Genomic DNA, 16,760 nt, shown 5'->3' on the forward strand with positions numbered 1-16,760 from the left:
ATGGACCACAGGTTCCCAATGGGGTTCAGATCAGGTGAACAAGGTGGCCATGTCATTAGTTTTTCTTCTTTTATACCCTTTCTTGCCAGCCACGCTGTGGAGTACTTGGACGCGTGTGATGGAGCATTGTCCTGCATGAAAATCACGTTTTTCTTGAAGGATGCAGACTTCTTCCTGTACCACTGCTTGAAGAAGGTGTCTTCCAGAAACTGGCAGTAGGACTGGGAGTTGAGCTTGACTCCATCCTCAACCCGAAAAGGCCCCACAAGCTCATCTTTGATGATACCAGCCCAAACCAGTACTCCACCTCCACCTTGCTGGCGTCTGAGTGGGACTGGAGCTCTCTGCCCTTTACCAATCCAGCCACGGGCCCATCCATCTGGCCCATCAAGACTCACTCTCATTTCATCAGTCCATAAAACCTTAGAAAAACCAGTCTTGAGATATTTCTTGGCCCAGTCTTGACGTTTCAGCTTGTGTGTCTTGTTCAGTGGTGGTCGTCTTTCAGCCTTTCTTACCTTGGCCATGTCTCTGAGTATTGCACACCTTGTGCTTTTGGGCACTCCAGTGATGTTGCAGCTCTGAAATATGGCCAAACTGGTGGCAAGTGGCATCTTGGCAGCTGCACGCTTGACTTTTCTCAGTTCATGGGCAGTTATTTTGCGCCTTGGTTTTTCCACACGCTTCTTGCGACCCTGTTGACTATTTTGAATGAAACGCTTGATTGTTCGATGATCACGCTTCAGAAGCTTTGCAATTTTGAGACTGCTGCATCCCTCTGCAAGATATCTCACTATTTTTGACTTTTCTGAGCCTGTCAAGTCCTTCTTTTGACCCATTTTGCCAAAGGAAAGGACGTTGCCTAATAATTATGCACACCTGATATAGGGTGTTGATGTCTTTAGACCACACCCCTTCTCATTACAGCAATGCACATCACCTAATATGCTTAATTGGTAGTAGGCTTTCTGCCTATACAGCCTGGAGTAAGACAACATGCATGAAGAGGATGATGTGGACAAAATACTCATTTGCCTAATAATTCTGCACTTTCGGATGACACGCCTTTCAAACTACGTGCCCGGCCAATCCACCCACGGGACATTGAGGCTGTCCGGAAGCACATTCAGGAACTCCTTGATGCAGGAGTTATTAGAGAGTCAGAGTCCCCATTTGCGTCACCCATAGTGGTAGTCCGGAAAAAGAACGGCCAAGTCCGGTTGTGCATCGATTATAGGCGTCTAAACCTTCAGACTATAAAAGATGCGTACAGCCTTCCGAAGCTAGAGGACACATTCTCAGCCCTCAATGGTTCACAGTGGTTCTCTGTTCTTGATCTAAAATCAGGGTACTACCAGATCGAGGTCGAAGAAGCAGACAAACCGAAGACGGCCTTTGTGTGCCCTCTCGGCTTCTGGGAGTTCAACAGAATGCCTCAGGGTGTAACAAACGCCCCCAGCACGTTCCAGCGGTTAATGGAGCGGTGCATGGGGGATATGCATTTGAAGGATGCATTGGTCTTTTTTGATGACGTGATAGTATTCTCCCGAACCCTTGAGGAACACGAAGAAAGACTCATGAAAGTGCTCACTCGTCTAAAAGAGTTTGGGTTAAAACTGTCACCAGAGAAATGTGTCTTCTTCCAGACTTCAGTCCGTTATCTGGGACATGTGGTCTCCAGAAATGGAGTTCGGACTGATCCTGAGAAGATTTCGGCCCTTAAAACATGGCCTGTCCCACAGACCCTGCGAGAGTTAAAGTCGTTCCTTGGTTTTGCTGGGTATTATAGAAGGTTCGTTAAGGGGTATTCCAGCATTGTGAAACCTCTCCACAACTTAACTTCAGGGTACCCACCTAGCCACAAGAAATCAAAAGTAAACGCAAGACAAAGTGCACATCAGTACCATGACCCAAAAGACCCTTTCGGAGGTCGCTGGACGCCAGCTTGCCAGGAAGCCTTCGAGTCAGTCATCCAAAGTCTCACCACTGCCCCTGTACTTGCCTTCGCTGACCCCCAGAAACCCTATATACTGCACACCGACGCCAGTACCACCGGGCTTGGTAGCTGTATTGTATCAGGAGCAAGAGGGACAACTTAGAGTCATAGGCTATGCAAGTAGAGGGCTGTCACGGAGCGAAAATCGCTATCCAGCGCACAAGTTGGAGTTTCTGGCACTCAAGTGGTCAGTTACAGAAAAGTTCAGCGACTATCTCTACGGCAACCACTTCACCGTTGTAACGGATAGTAATCCGCTGACTTACATTCTGACTTCAGCAAAACTTGACGCAACTAGCTATAGGTGGCTAGCAGCACTGTCCACATTCTCTTTCAAACTCCTCTATCGTCCAGGGAAGCAGAATGGAGATGCGGATGGATTATCACGCAGACCACACGGAGGGCTAGCGGACGACCTGAAATCACAAAAAGAGATTGAACGCATACAACAGTTCACTCAAGATCACCTTTGTGATCCAGACAACATCAATGCCGTAAATCAGTCTGTGGTGAAAGCAATCTGTGAGAGGCAGTTCACCTACAGCGTCAGTCCTGACAATGAAAGAGAGGCAGATGCAGATTGTGTTGCCTTGGTGGAGGTGCTTGCTATGTCTCCTAGTGCTGTACCTGATAGCTATGGGCAAGAGGAACAGTTTGGAGGTCCGCCAACCATTCCCCATCTAACTGAGGCAGAGCTGGCAGACGAGCAAAGAGCCGATCAGTGTATAAAGCATGTTATTTCTCAGATCGAATATGGGGACACACCACCTCCAACCGTGCGCACACAGCTCCCTGAGCTTCCACTGCTCCTCCGAGAGCTTAACCGTCTTGAGCTCCGCAACAATGTCTTGTACCGGCGACGCCAAGAGGGGTCCCAGAAAACCTACCAGCTTGTACTTCCAGCTGAGCTTCGCAACACAGTTCTCACCAGCCTACATGACCATATGGGTCACATGGGAGTTGATCGTACACTGGACCTTGTAAGGGCAAGATTTTATTGGCCAAGGATGGCTTTGGACGTGGAAAGGAAAGTGAAGACGTGTGGCAGGTGCGTGTGGAGGAAGGCACGGCCTGAAAGAGCGGCCCCCTTGGTCAACATTAATACGACACGACCTCTTGAACTCTTGTGCATGGACTTCTTGTCCCTGGAAGCTGACAAGAGTGGAACCAAGGATATATTGGTGATCACGGACCACTTCACTAAGTTTGCAGTTGCTATCCCAACACCTAATCAAAAGGCTCGCACAGTGGCAAGGTGTCTGTGGGAGAACTTTATGGTACACTATGGCATCCCAGAAAAATTGCATAGTGACCAGGGTCCAGATTTCGAGTCCCGCACGATCAAGGAACTCTGTCAGGTGGCTGGTATCCACAAGGTGAGGACAACCCCATACCATCCTAGGGGCAATCCTGTGGAGCGATTTAATCGTACCTTGCTTGATATGTTGGGCACTCTCCGTGATCAAGATAAGTCCTGTTGGCGTGACCATGTAAGACCCCTGGTTCACGCTTATAACTGCACCAGGAATGAAGTGACTGGTTTCACCCCGTACGAACTGATGTTCGGACGCCAACCTCGGTTGCCAGTTGACCTTGCATTCAACCTGCCAGTGCAAGAGGAACAACACTCATCTCACTCTGAATATGTGCAAAAACTCAAGTCACGTCTCAAAGAAAGCTACAAGTTAGCTATGGACAAGGCTGCAAAGATGGCTCACAAGAACAAAATGAGGTTTGACAGACATGTAACTGCCTCAGACTTGGAAGCTGGAGATCGGGTATTGGTCAGGAATGTCCGTATCCGGGGCAAACATAAGATTTCAGACAAGTGGGAACACACTGTGCATGTAGTGGTGAGAAGGGCAGGCAACCTTCCAGTATATACAGTTAAGCCTGAAAACAAAGATGGTCCCCTAAGAACACTACACCGGGATCTGTTGCTACCATGTGGCTACCTACCTGTGGAGGAAAGCAGTGAGCATGTACAGAAGCCAGTGTCACGCAGGCCAAGAACCCGTGCAAATCCAGCGCTAGAGGAAGAGAAATCCTCAGACGAAGAAGATGATTTGCTCATTCCTGTTTGGTTGAGTTCCCCTGTCCACACAGTGAGTGAGAGTCCTGTCAATGTTCCTGATATTGACAACCCACCTGTTTTTGACAGCCAATCTGATTTTGGCAACATACCTGATATGCCTAACAGTACTACAGATGATACTGAGTACTTATCTACCAATGGAGTCACACCGACCGAACAAGTGGATGAAATAACCTTAACTGAAAATGACTCACCTGTTGATGACCCAGACGTCCAAGAAAGGCAACTTCCATTTCAGGAGGCTGGCACCAGAGGTGCGAATCCTGAGGAGAGAGTGGAGGAGATAGTCCCAGTGGATACAGGGGAAAACATGGATACAAATGATTCTGTAAGGAGATCTGAGAGAAACCGTCGTCCGCCACGACGGCTTGACTATACAGAGCTAGGCAATCCTCTGATCACTGCAGCAAAATCATTCTTGCAAGGACTGTCTTCAGCTTGGGCCGATGTCATCAGTGATGGTGAAGAGCCTGTTTCGCCCTCTTCCTTGACCCGCCAAATAATCATCATTTAACTGTCTACCATGCACAGGGACGTGCATGAGTTCAGGAGGGGAGGGTGTAGCCCAGATGAAAAAAATCATACTTATTCTCTTTATATTAACTGTCCACATCAACAAGTGTCGTATTTCCTATGACCATTGAATGCACCTCTCAGTTCACCCCACGTGAGGGCACCTAGCTCAGCAACCAATCAGAGCCTACCCAGGCCGCATTGACCCTGTCAGCCAGGAAGTGAGGTGGAGGTGCATGGTGCTCCCGGGTTTTTCTCATCTCAGCAAGAGGAGTGGAGGCATCTGCTACTCAAACCGAGAAATCCACGGACAAAAGAGAGGAAAAACTCAGGATTTAGAGGAAGGAAAGCCAGCCTACTTACCTGCTGGAAGTCTGGAGTCGAGTGGCTGGATGAAGGAGAGAGGCAACGTCGGTAAGACGAGTGTTATTCTGATGAAAAAAACTTGTAGAGACTTACCGTCGCGATCATGCTAATGCTAGCTCGGTGTCTCACAGGCTAACCACTCACCTTTCATCCGGAGAGTTGCTGCAATTCCAACGCCAGTGTGTGTTGGGCTTTTGTGAAACAGAGCAACGGTGAGCAACATGTTCTTAGCTGCTCTAAAGCTAATTTTTGTCAGTTCACTGTGAGTTTAAAGTAATCTAGAGGGTAATTTTTAGTGCATTTCTCTCTCACGAATAGGCCTATAGTATGGAGAAATTAAGCACACTGCTTTAATGCCTCTGAACTGAACTCACATGTATATTTTGTTGCTTATTTGCACATAGTTCTGAATTTGTTATGGTGTATTGTATTTTGAGTGTCAATGGTTACTTACCATAAGTATTGTTTAATTAATGTTTACATTAATGGAGAAATATTTGAGCAACTTAGATGTTTAGTTCTCATATTTGATATGCTTGAAAATTGAATGTTGTACAACAGAACTGTGAGATTTGACAAGATTTAAGATGTTGATGCAATGAATATGAGGTGATGCAATATTTTGATTTTGTATTTTAACCTTAAACAATGCATCTGAAACAGACTGATTAGAATGTACATTTTATGACCTGGATTATAGGTCAGGTTTTTTGGAGAGGACGGAAAAGTCCAAGGACCAGGACGATATTCTGGTTGTGATAGATGGCGAGCCAACCACTTTGAGGACGATCTACCCCAAAGAAGATACACACCACACACTCATACATTCCAGTTACACTCACAAGGACCTTTGAAGTTGGCTATCGCCAGCTTAACTCTAAATTCTTAAAGGGCCCCAACGAGTACTTTTATTTTGTTTGAGTGTGCACACTATTTATTTTATTTTATACTTTATCTGTACAAATTGGACAAATACCTGTTATACTTTGTAACAATACAAGAGTGGCTACTCAAAAGTTAACATTGTGTCCAGGTCATTATTGCTGCTCAATACTTTGGCTCCATACGAATTTGGTGTCTTCTGATTCTGGCCAGGGTCTTATTACGAGCCCAAGTAATTATTGCGCTGTAATTCACCTTTATACCTTAAAGTTGGTTACACTATGCCTCGCCAGGTGTTTCATCGGATTCGAGGTGTTACCTCCTTTGACAGTATCACAGTATCACCTTAAAGCACTTGTTGCAGGCTGCTGAGTTTGCATATTTTGCTGTGAAGTACAGCCAGACTTTTGACCGCTTCGCCTTGGTCATTTTTAATCTGTAGCTCTGCTCTAAAAGAACGTACGTACCTGGCCCGGCCTACTATCCTCGGAAACGTAAAACGATTGGCTAGAATCTAAAGTGTATCACAGCTCAGGAAAAAAAAAAGCACCGAAATAAAGCACCGAAATGTGCGCTGCTTTTCGGTCTGGTTACTACCGTTTATGTCAGAACCGGTGCCATCATGGCACCGGATACCGGTACCCATCCCTACTCATGAGTCTGCCTGTCAAGTTCAGTATCCTGTCTGGTTCTCTGTGTCTGTTAGTTTCCTGTTTTATTCTGAAAGTTCATGTCTCATGTCAGTGTGTTCAGTTTTACCTCTCCCCTGTCTCGTTAGCCTAATTGCTCCCAGCTGTGTCTCCCTCCTGTGGCCCATTCCCTGATTACTCCCCGTGTATTTAAGCCCTGTGTTTTCCTGTGCTCTCTGTCGCGTCGTCTGTTTAACTCCATGTCCGTCTGCATCATTCTGTGTAACCCGGTGTTCAGTCTGCGTCTCTCCGCCATCTTTCATTGTGTATTTTGTTCCTCCTCCTGTGCGTGTTTGGTTTAAGTTGAGTTCTTTAGTTTTCCCCAGTTTAGGTTGGTTTACTCCCCGCTCTGCTCCTCCTGTTTTTGTCACCTTATCACCTCTGCAAATAAACATTCACTTGCACCCCAGTCAGTGCCTGCATCTTGGATCCTTTTCTCAATTCACCACACGACTGCTGTGCAGCCGTGACAGTACGACGCGACCACAAGATGGATCCAGCGGCCTCGACCGGGGAGAGCGACCTCACACGCGCCCTACATCTGGTGGACTGGGTAACCCATACCTCCAACGCACGAGCGAAGGTTGTGGGGATAAATGCCATTGAGGCTATTCTGGATGGAAATCCCTATCTCCACCAGGTCAGGGGATTTACGGATTTAATCTCTGAGCTGCATAAAGCCCGGGAGGCGGTGCAAGCTCGGGAAGTGGCGGGTTCTGCCCAGCAACAGTGGACTACGACCGTCCCAAAGCAGCCGTCTCAGCTTCACCCACTGGAGGTTTCACGGCCCGACCCGCCTGAGGTTTTGCCCTGCCCGTCGGAGCCGTCAGCGGTGGGGAAGCAACGTTCGCGCCACCGGCGCTTCACCCCACAGCCGGATTCAGGGACTCCTGTGCGACCATCTGTGGTGAGTTTTAAGGACGCTGGTGCTTCTGAGACTGTGTTTTCTGGGGCTGTTCATAGTGAGAGTAGAGACAGTACACGGCGTTTACCTACCTTCGTGGTTACTGACCTCTCACAAGTTGGCATTTTCAAAACATCCATAACAGTAACTGACTGTGTTTCATCCACTCCACCACCTCCAGTCTCACTTCAACCAGTACATCAGCCTTTAGCCAGTTCATTAGCCCAGCCTGCATCTATTCCATTAGCCCGGTCACCCGCTCCCTCCATACTGGAGGCTGTGTCTGTGCCACCCATTTTGAATCCCGTTCCTAGCACCCATTTTAAGCGGAGAGACAAACCCATTAAAACCACTCTAGTTTCTCAGAAACTGGCTAATTTAGAGACTGTTACTCACCCCAGGGCCTCCCCAGAGGCTGAGTTTCTGCCTTCAGCCGACTCTGGACCCCTGGAAGCCAAGACGCCAGCTAAGAACTGCACCGTGCCAGCGCTGCCTGGGCAAAGCCAGTGCCCTGCGCAGTTTCAGTTACCGGTGTCTCTGCCAGAGGCCCGTGTGCCTGCTGGTCCTGTTCTGTCTCTGCCAGGGGTCTCCGCACCTGTTGGTTCTGCTCTGTCTCTGCCAGAGGTCTCCGCACCTGCTGGTTCTGTCCTGTGTGTGCCAGGGGCTCCGGTGCCCACTGGTTCTGAGACTGTCTTCGCTGGAGGGCCCGAGGAGCCCGTCCAGCCTCAAGACTCGTCAGCTGGAGGTTCAGGAGAACCTAGCCAGCTTCCTGCCTCGTCAGCTGGAGGGCCCGAGGAGCCCGTCCAGCCCCAAGACTCGTCAGCTGGAGGGCCCGAGGAGCCCGTCCAGCCTCAAGACTCGTCAGCTGGAGGTTCAGGAGAACCTAGCCAGCTTCCTGCCTCGTCAGCTGGAGGGCCCGGGGAGCCCGTCCAGCCCCAAGACTCATCATCCTCGCCCGCAGCAGCCTCCTCATCAGCTTCATCAGCTTCGCCTGGTCCAGCCTCTGCCTCAGCTTCGCCTGGTCCAGCTTCAGCTTCACCCACGCCGTCGCCTGGTCCAGCTTCAGCTTCGCCTCCGCCTGGTCCAGCCTCCGCATCCGCATCAACGTCGCCTGGTCCAGCCTCCGCATCCGCTTCAACGTCGCCTGGTCCAGCCTCCGATTCAGCCTCGTCTGGTCCAGCTTCAGCATCCTCATCAGCTTCGCCTGGTCCAGCTGCAGCCTCCTCAGCGTCGTCCGGTCCAGCATCTGCTTCAGCTTCACCCGCTTCGCCTGGTTCGGCCTCTGCTTCGGCTTCGCCTGGCCCAGCCTCTGCTTCAGCCTCGCCTGGTCCAGCCTCTGCTTCAGCCTCGCCTGGTCCAGCTTCAGCTTCACCCACGCCGTCGCCTGGTCCAGCTTCAGCTTCACCCACGCCGTCGCCTGGTCCAGCTTCAGCTTCGCCTCCGCCTGGTCCAGCCTCCGCATCCACTTCAACGTCGCCTGGTCCAGCCTCCGCTTCAGCCTCGTCTGGTCCAGCTTCAGCATCCTCATCAGCTTCGCCTGGTCCAGCTTCAGCATCCTCAGCGTCGCCCGGTCCAGCATCTGCTTCAGCTTCACCCACTTCGCCTGGTTCGGCCTCTGCTTCGGCTTCGCCTGGCCCAGCCTCTGGTTCAGCCTCGCCTGGTCCAGCTACTGCCTCGCCTGGTCCAGCCTCTGCTTCTGCCTTGCCTGGTCCAGCCTCTGCTTCTGCCTTGTCTGGTCCAGCCTCCTTCTCACCTGGTACTGCGGGGGCCACGCAGCCTTCTGGTCCCCAGCTGCCGCCTCAACATCGTCGGTCATCTGCCAGGCCGCATGTTGGGCATCTTCGCCACCGTGGCCGGCCTCCGGACATGCATTGTCGCCACCGCTGTCGTGAGCACGGTCGGCCCTCAGAACTGCTTTCATGCCGCTGTTGCCGTCCGCATGGTCGGCCCCCAGAACTGCTTTCATGCCGCTGTTGCTGTCCGCACGGTCGGCCCCCAGAACTGTTTCCACGCCGCTGTTGCCGTCCGCACGGTCGGCCCCCAGAACTGTTTCCACGCCACTGCCTACTGCGTGGCCGGCCTCCGGACCTGCCCCACTGCCGCTGCCTTTCACACAGTCGGCCCCCGGAACTGAACTGTTTTGGCCTCCGGCGCTGTCGGCCTCCGGGTCGGCCCCCTGAACTTGTCCGTCTGGGCCTTTTTGGACTATGTCCCTCCGTCCTGGACCCCCACCGCCCGCCATGGTCGGGTCGTTTTCTGTTTTTTGGTTTTTTGGGGGGGTTTTTTTGGGCAGTTTTTGTGTTTCTGTCGGGCTGTCTGGAGCCAGCCCTTGAGGGGGGGGGGGTACTGTCATGGTCCTGAGTCTGAGGACTCAGTGTTTTGTGTTTCCTTATGCTTTTGTTCATTCCGAGTGTGTATTCTGTTGTGATTTTGCCATTTGTTAGGTTTCTGTTCTTTGCCTGCCTGCTCCCACTTCTCTGTGTTCCCTCTGTCTGTCCATGGTGTTATTGTGTCTGCTCATGAGTCTGCCTGTCAAGTTCAGTGTCCTGTCTGGTTCTCAGTGTCTGTTAGTTTCCTGTTTTATTCTGAAAGTTCATGTCTCATGTCAGTGTGTTCAGTTTTACCTCTCCCCTGTCTCGTTAGCCTAATTGCTCCCAGCTGTGTCTCCCTCCTGTGGCCCATTCCCTGATTACTCCCCGTGTATTTAAGCCCTGTGTTTTCCTGTGCTCTCTGTCGCGTCGTCTGTTTAACTCCATGTCCGTCTGCATCATTCTGTGTAACGCGGTGTTCAGTCTGCGTCTCTCCGCCATCTTTCATTGTGTATTTTGTTCCTCCTCCTGTGCGTGTTTGGTTTAAGTTGAGTTCTTTAGTTTTCCCCAGTTTAGGTTGGTTTACTCCCCGCTCTGCTCCTCCTGTTTTTGTCACCTTATCACCTCTGCAAATAAACATTCACTCGCACCCCAGTCAGTGCCTGCATCTTGGATCCTTTTCTCAATTCACCACACGACTGCTGTGCAGCCGTGACAGAACCTCAGCTAAAATCTCATATAAACCATATAAAAGAGCAGTTACGTAAATGCACAAAAGTCCACTAAACAAACAAAACCAAACCAGAAATTCTCCAGACTTAATGTAACTGGCTAAAGAAAGCCTAGTTAGCTATCACGGATTCCTCACACCAATTTTTGCCACGCTCTGATCATAATTCACTGAAGGAGCTGCAAAAGACAACCACAAACGTGCTAAGACAGAAATTGGCTTACCATCTCAATTTCCTCCGTCATTTTCGCCGGTTGTCGATAGCCTTATGATTATCACCACCTATCATGGCTAACTAGCTGCATCAGAGCCACTTCCGTCAACAACCTCCATTTTAGACCCAGCTACAGACACGTGACTGGATAGATGCCATATGCAGTAAATTTGGGCCTCCATGGGGTTTGGCCTTGCAACTTCTAATTGGTTGAAGTGACGTGAACTTGGCATTATTACTGTGATCCTATTGGCTCAACACTTAAACCCCCGCGAGCCATCATTTTAGGGATTCCTACCTATAAAACCCGGAGAGCAGTCAAATGGTGGAAGTGGAAGCTAAATTGGCTAGTCATTCATATGTATATTAGGCTGTTAAGTAGGAATTCTGGAGGGAGGGGAGTGGGGGTGGGGGAGTGGAGTGTTTCAGTTTGCCATCTTAGGGAGAAATCAACACACATGGGTGTATGTCCTTTGTTGCTGACATTTATTGATAAAAACAGTACAAAAAACCAACCATTTGTACACATATTTACAAATAATTCAACATTTGGTAACATTTCTGCCCTTGTCTAGGAATGGTTCCATCAGCCTCATTACTACATTTTCAGAAAGTCTCTCCCCAGTGGGACGACTGGGGTCCTTGCCAAGATATGGGAAGACATTGCAAATGTACTTGGATTTTAGGTCGCAAGCCACCCAAAACTTGATCCCAAACTTGTCAGGAAAAAGAGCCACGTGTCAGGTCAAAGACAAATGCAAGAAAAATCAGGCCACTGTGCGATGTGTTCACTGCAAAAGATACACATGTGGTAAATGCAGACTACAGGTACCATGGCAGTGCCAGGATTGTGAGTGATTGCTGAAAATGTTGAATTATTTGTAAATATGTGTACAAATGGTTGGTTTTTTTGTACTGTTTTTATCAATAAATGTCAGCAACAAAGGACCTACACCCATGTGTGTTGATTTCTCCCTAAGATGGCAAACTGAAACACTCCACTCCCCCACCCCCACTCCCCTCCCTCCAGAATTCCTACTTAACAGCCTAATATACATATGAATGACTAGCCAATTTAGCTTCCACTTCCACCATTTGACTGCTCTCCGGGTTTTATAGGTAGAAAGGTAGAAGCCTGGGGATGCTAGTGTCAAATGATTAAAAGGAGGTGTCAATCATGCAAATTGGCCAAAAGAAACCAAAGTTATAGCCCCTCAGAGTTTAAAGGGCCAGAGGCCAGTTAATTGCTCTATATGCATGGCACAAAAGGCCCATTGCCAAGTGAATGTGTAGTTGTTGGAGTGATTTCGTTAAAAGTTGTGATTGTTGTGTTTACAATTTGTAAACCTTGTCTTGAACTGCACTATTAGATATTTTTCGGTTAATCCCTACATGTAGGATGTTGGGGGAAGCTATTGTCTATATAGTGTTTAACTGCAGGAACATTGCATGAAATATTCTGGTTTCCTTATTTAGTAAGGAATGTTTACTTCCTGCCATTTATGGGCTCACCTGTGCTTGTATATGGTGGACCGTTAAATGGGTTAAGCAATATATTGGGTGAGGGCAGATGACCCTTTTATGACTAGAGATGTTGTTAAAATGGTTGTAACCAGGAAGTCACCCACATAGACACACATGCACACACGCATGCACTCACATGCTCGCACATGCATGCGCACACACACAGTGGCTTAGCTTTTACGACGCACCATATTTGTTTTACAATGGGGTGTTTGTGTAACTGTTGTCACTGAGTAAAAGTTGGAGGGGGGGCTGTTTTTTTGAAGTTGGCTTGGATCAGGTGGGGAGCTTGTAGCTCCAAGATCCTGATAATAAACTTAAATCATTTCTGCTCTTTAATACCTGAAAAATTCAACTGACATGTTGTCGATTGTGTGCCGAAATTGGACATTTTTGTACAAAGTCTGGGTATTTATGTATCCGATTGTTCAGTCTGACGTCACTAGCTGTGTCTGGGCCTAAACTCTGCTGCAGGTCCATATATCAAATGATCACTATGGCATTACTGAGAGTTAAAACACTGTCTTAAGTCTTTCATCTTTAATAAAATTATCAGCGTTCTGCTCTACCAGGTGTAACAACTGAGTTTAACATCCAGGCATCCATGAAAATGGAATTTATGACATTTAACGGAGTTAGAAGTTAGCAGGAAGTTAGCTCTCTAGCTTCCATCTAAATACAATATAGCATGTCCTGACTGCGGGGTTTTGGAAACAAATTAAAACGTACAGCTTTCTTATCACTTCCAACATAAATGAAGACAGAAAACAAAACAGCAGTGACGTTTGTAGGGTTACTGAAGTTTGGCTAGCTGGTATATAATGATGTGCTACGGGACCGCTAGCGACACAGCTATGTTAGCATAATATAAACAAGCTAACTTTTTTTCTACTCGATAAAAGTTAACGTTAAGGTTCTCAGTGGTCAGGAACAAATGTAATCGCATGGCAGGATGCTGTAAAAGGACCAAACTTCAGCCAGGAGAACAACTGAGATAATCCATCCACAATACGAGGTTAGTCATTCATATACTGCTGCATGGGCTGGGCTGTAGTTACATCCTAAGGTTTTAAAAACTGAGCTTAAATAAATGATTAGCGGTAATAAAAGCCGAGGGAGGTCAACGGTGATCACTGACTTTTTTTAGGAGCTTTTTGAGATTAAATAGAAGAAAATACAAAGCATTAAACATGTTAACAACACAAAAGCCATATTAAATGCAGACTACTTTAGCCCAGAAGTAGGATTCGTCACGGCATCACTTAATAATCGGATAGACAGTGCTGTCATTTTTCACTGTTTCACTTCAGAAACATAAATCTTTGAACAGATGATGTTTATATGTTAGTTACTGAATTTCTGGACTATGTAATGTAAAGTGAAGAATATTTTTAAAAGGGTTATATGCTAAAATAAATAAATAAACAAATTGGGTGAGGAAAAAATTGACTTACTTTTTCTGTGTTCCAGTGTTAGTAACTTTGACACACTAACATCTTCTGCAATATTTACACCTCTGATTAGGGATGGGTATCGAAAACCGGTTCTTGTTGAGAACCGGTTCCCACTGTTTCAACTCCTTGGAATCGTTTGCCATTTTTGCAAACGATTCCCTTATCGATTCCAGTCGCCCCGAATGACGTCATCACGTTGCGGAGCGTCATTTACCTGGCAGGAAATATGGCGCGTAAGCGGCTCAAACGCTCAAAAGTTTGGTTATACTTTACGAGAACAGATGACAACAGGGCAACTTGCAATACTTGCAAAGTTGATATTTCATTTAAGGGAGGAAACACTACGAATATGCAAAAGCATTTGCTCACAAAACACGCGATGACCTTAAATGAATGTCGTGCTTTTAATTCCGCTCCGGACTCGTGAATCTCAACCCAGCAGCAGCGGTAACGTTTGCACGTCCTCTCCCCGTTAATGCGGCAGGTAAATAATCAACTAACAGTGCATATTATGTTAGCGCGATCTGCCTTATTACAAACCTGCCATTACTGTGCATTTAGGTGACCATGACGAGACAGACAGAGTCTGGCTGGCTCAGATGCTGGCAGCTCTCGCTGCAGTTTACCGGTAGCGTCTCCTTTCAGGCCAGGATAGACGAATGTCACCGAGCAGTGACTAAGTTTGTGGTAAAAGGCTTGCACCCATTTGCCACAGCAGATGCCCCCGATTTTCGGTAAGTGAATGTGTTTAATTGTAGGCAGGGACATTACTGGATATTCTTGTGTAATTGCCACAGAACAATTTATGTTATACTTTGTTATTGCTACAGAAGAATATTTATTTTATTATTTTACATTTACAATTTTTTTTCCTGGGGACCCTGTGACACCCCATTGAAGAGCCGTAGGCTGTGGATCTCTTAAGATCTCACTGTTGGGTTTGTAAGGCCATGTTACTCCTAAATTTCTATCTTGTTCAAAGAGAAGATATAAAACAAAGTTCTAAGCTAATCGACCTTAGTGTTCTCCTTTTTTAAAGAGAATCGATAAAGAATCGAATCGTTAAACAGAATCGAAAATGGAATCGGAATCGTGAAAATCTTATCAATACCCATCCCTACCTCTGATGGAATTTCACAAGTGTTAGCTTTATTTTGATACCAAGATTATAGACACAGGGATTATAATTGCAGAGAAATAATCAATTAATTTGGGGTGTTTCATTTTTGAGCAGGAAGCTCAGAAAAACCCTTGGGGGCTTAAGAGGTTAAGACAAAGACCATTACCAGTGTTGCCAATTCCTCAGTAAGGAAAATCGCTATTGGCTGTCCTAAAAGTCGCTAGAAGTCGCTAAATGACGTCATTGCCTAATTTGCATAATTGGTCATGCTAATCTAATTGTAACCTATGTTGTTGGAGAGAGAAATAACATCGTGGAAGAGACATAAAGTGAGTAAAAAACGTCCTAAATGCATTTAGGGTTTATTTAGAACTACAAATTAAATTTCTTTTAGCAATTATTGTTTTTGTTAATGTCACAATTCCAACCCTGCTCCTTTACCCAAGCTTGGACCGGCAAAAGTGACCCGAAATAGGCCCTCTGGTGGAGTTACTTTGTGTTTGTGTGTTTATAAGTAGTTTTAAATCTTGTGATCCACAAAACAGCATAAGAGTAAAAGAGTAAAAGAAGAACTGACTGCGTTACAGCACCCGCTGCTTGTTGAGAGTAAAAGCGATACGCGCGTTCACGTCTTTAGGCGTAAGGGGTCTGAAAACTCGCTAAATATAGCGACAAAGTCGCTAAGTTGGCAACACTGACCATTACGTTCACTGAGATCTGATTTTGAGGAACAAACCAATTCTGTTTTATATTATATTAAATAAGTCTACTAGATGAACTAATTACAGGTTTATAATCATTTTGCATTTAGACCAGTTAAATTAGAAATGATTTCTCATTGAGTGTATCTAGAAAAACTTCGTTATATTAGATGGTGGGGTTTAATAGCTTATATTTCTTATGTCATATTCATTATTATTTTAGCATCTATATTTGAATTCATGGCTTAATTAAAAATGGCTGAACATTTATTGAGCTCAGATATAAAATTCTTTTTGTCCACAACTAAACTCATGTGTCAAAAGACAAATGCCTGGTGTTGCTGCTCAACAACCAAATTGTACTGTTACTGTGCCCTTTCTCACACTTTGTGATTTATTTTAGTTCTGATGCAGTCGCTGCAGATTTGCTACAAGATAAATGTAAATGTAAGTGCTTGTGACAGAGGGACTTCACTGTGACTGGATTTTGAGGAAGTTGGTCAACAAAGTCTTTTGTGTCGATTCATGAGAGTAAATTTCAGCTAAAAATTCCCACCAAATAAATATATGAAATGTATTTAATAACATAAACATGCATTTTTAATGAAACAAGGAAAGTGAATTAAAAAAAAAATCACTTTTCAGGAAATTGGTATCTTACTTATCCTTTCTGCATCATTTGTGTTTTCTACATACATGTGTATATAATTCCTGGTAATCAATAATAATTTCATGTTGATTAATATATTCTATAAAAGTTTGCAAGCTTGAAAAAAACTAAAGTGAATAAAGAGGTCTTTGAGGGTGTGTAGGTAATTTGTGTCTTTAAATGTACTGTCTGCCTTCCTCTATCACAGTATGCAGCAGAACTGAAGACTTTTTCTCAGAGGCATCAGGTGACGCCTACAACAGTTTTGTGACTTTAATGCACTTAAACAGCATGTTCTCTTTCTGTACTTCCTTCTTTCTAACATTGGTTGGGCAACACAGTTCACTGTAATTCTTCTAAAACTGTAAAGTGATAAGACTACACTTGGGCTTGTTTGGTAAGGAAACATTTTATTGCTTTTATTCAGTAACTTTTTATATTTCTTTTACTACACTGACAGGTACATGTAAAGTAATTTTATTTACTGATGTTTTAGTTTTACTGCTTTGTGTTACATTTTTCTTTATTTCAACATAGCACTACAAGAAAAGAAAACAAGAGATGTACAAATCGAAAACACTAAAAAAAAAAAGTACAGTGTTAGAGCTTCATAC

Source organism: Simochromis diagramma, unplaced genomic scaffold, assembly GCF_900408965.1.
Source record: "Simochromis diagramma unplaced genomic scaffold, fSimDia1.1 OVJJ01000131.1, whole genome shotgun sequence".
Taxonomy (NCBI): domain Eukaryota; kingdom Metazoa; phylum Chordata; class Actinopteri; order Cichliformes; family Cichlidae; genus Simochromis; species Simochromis diagramma.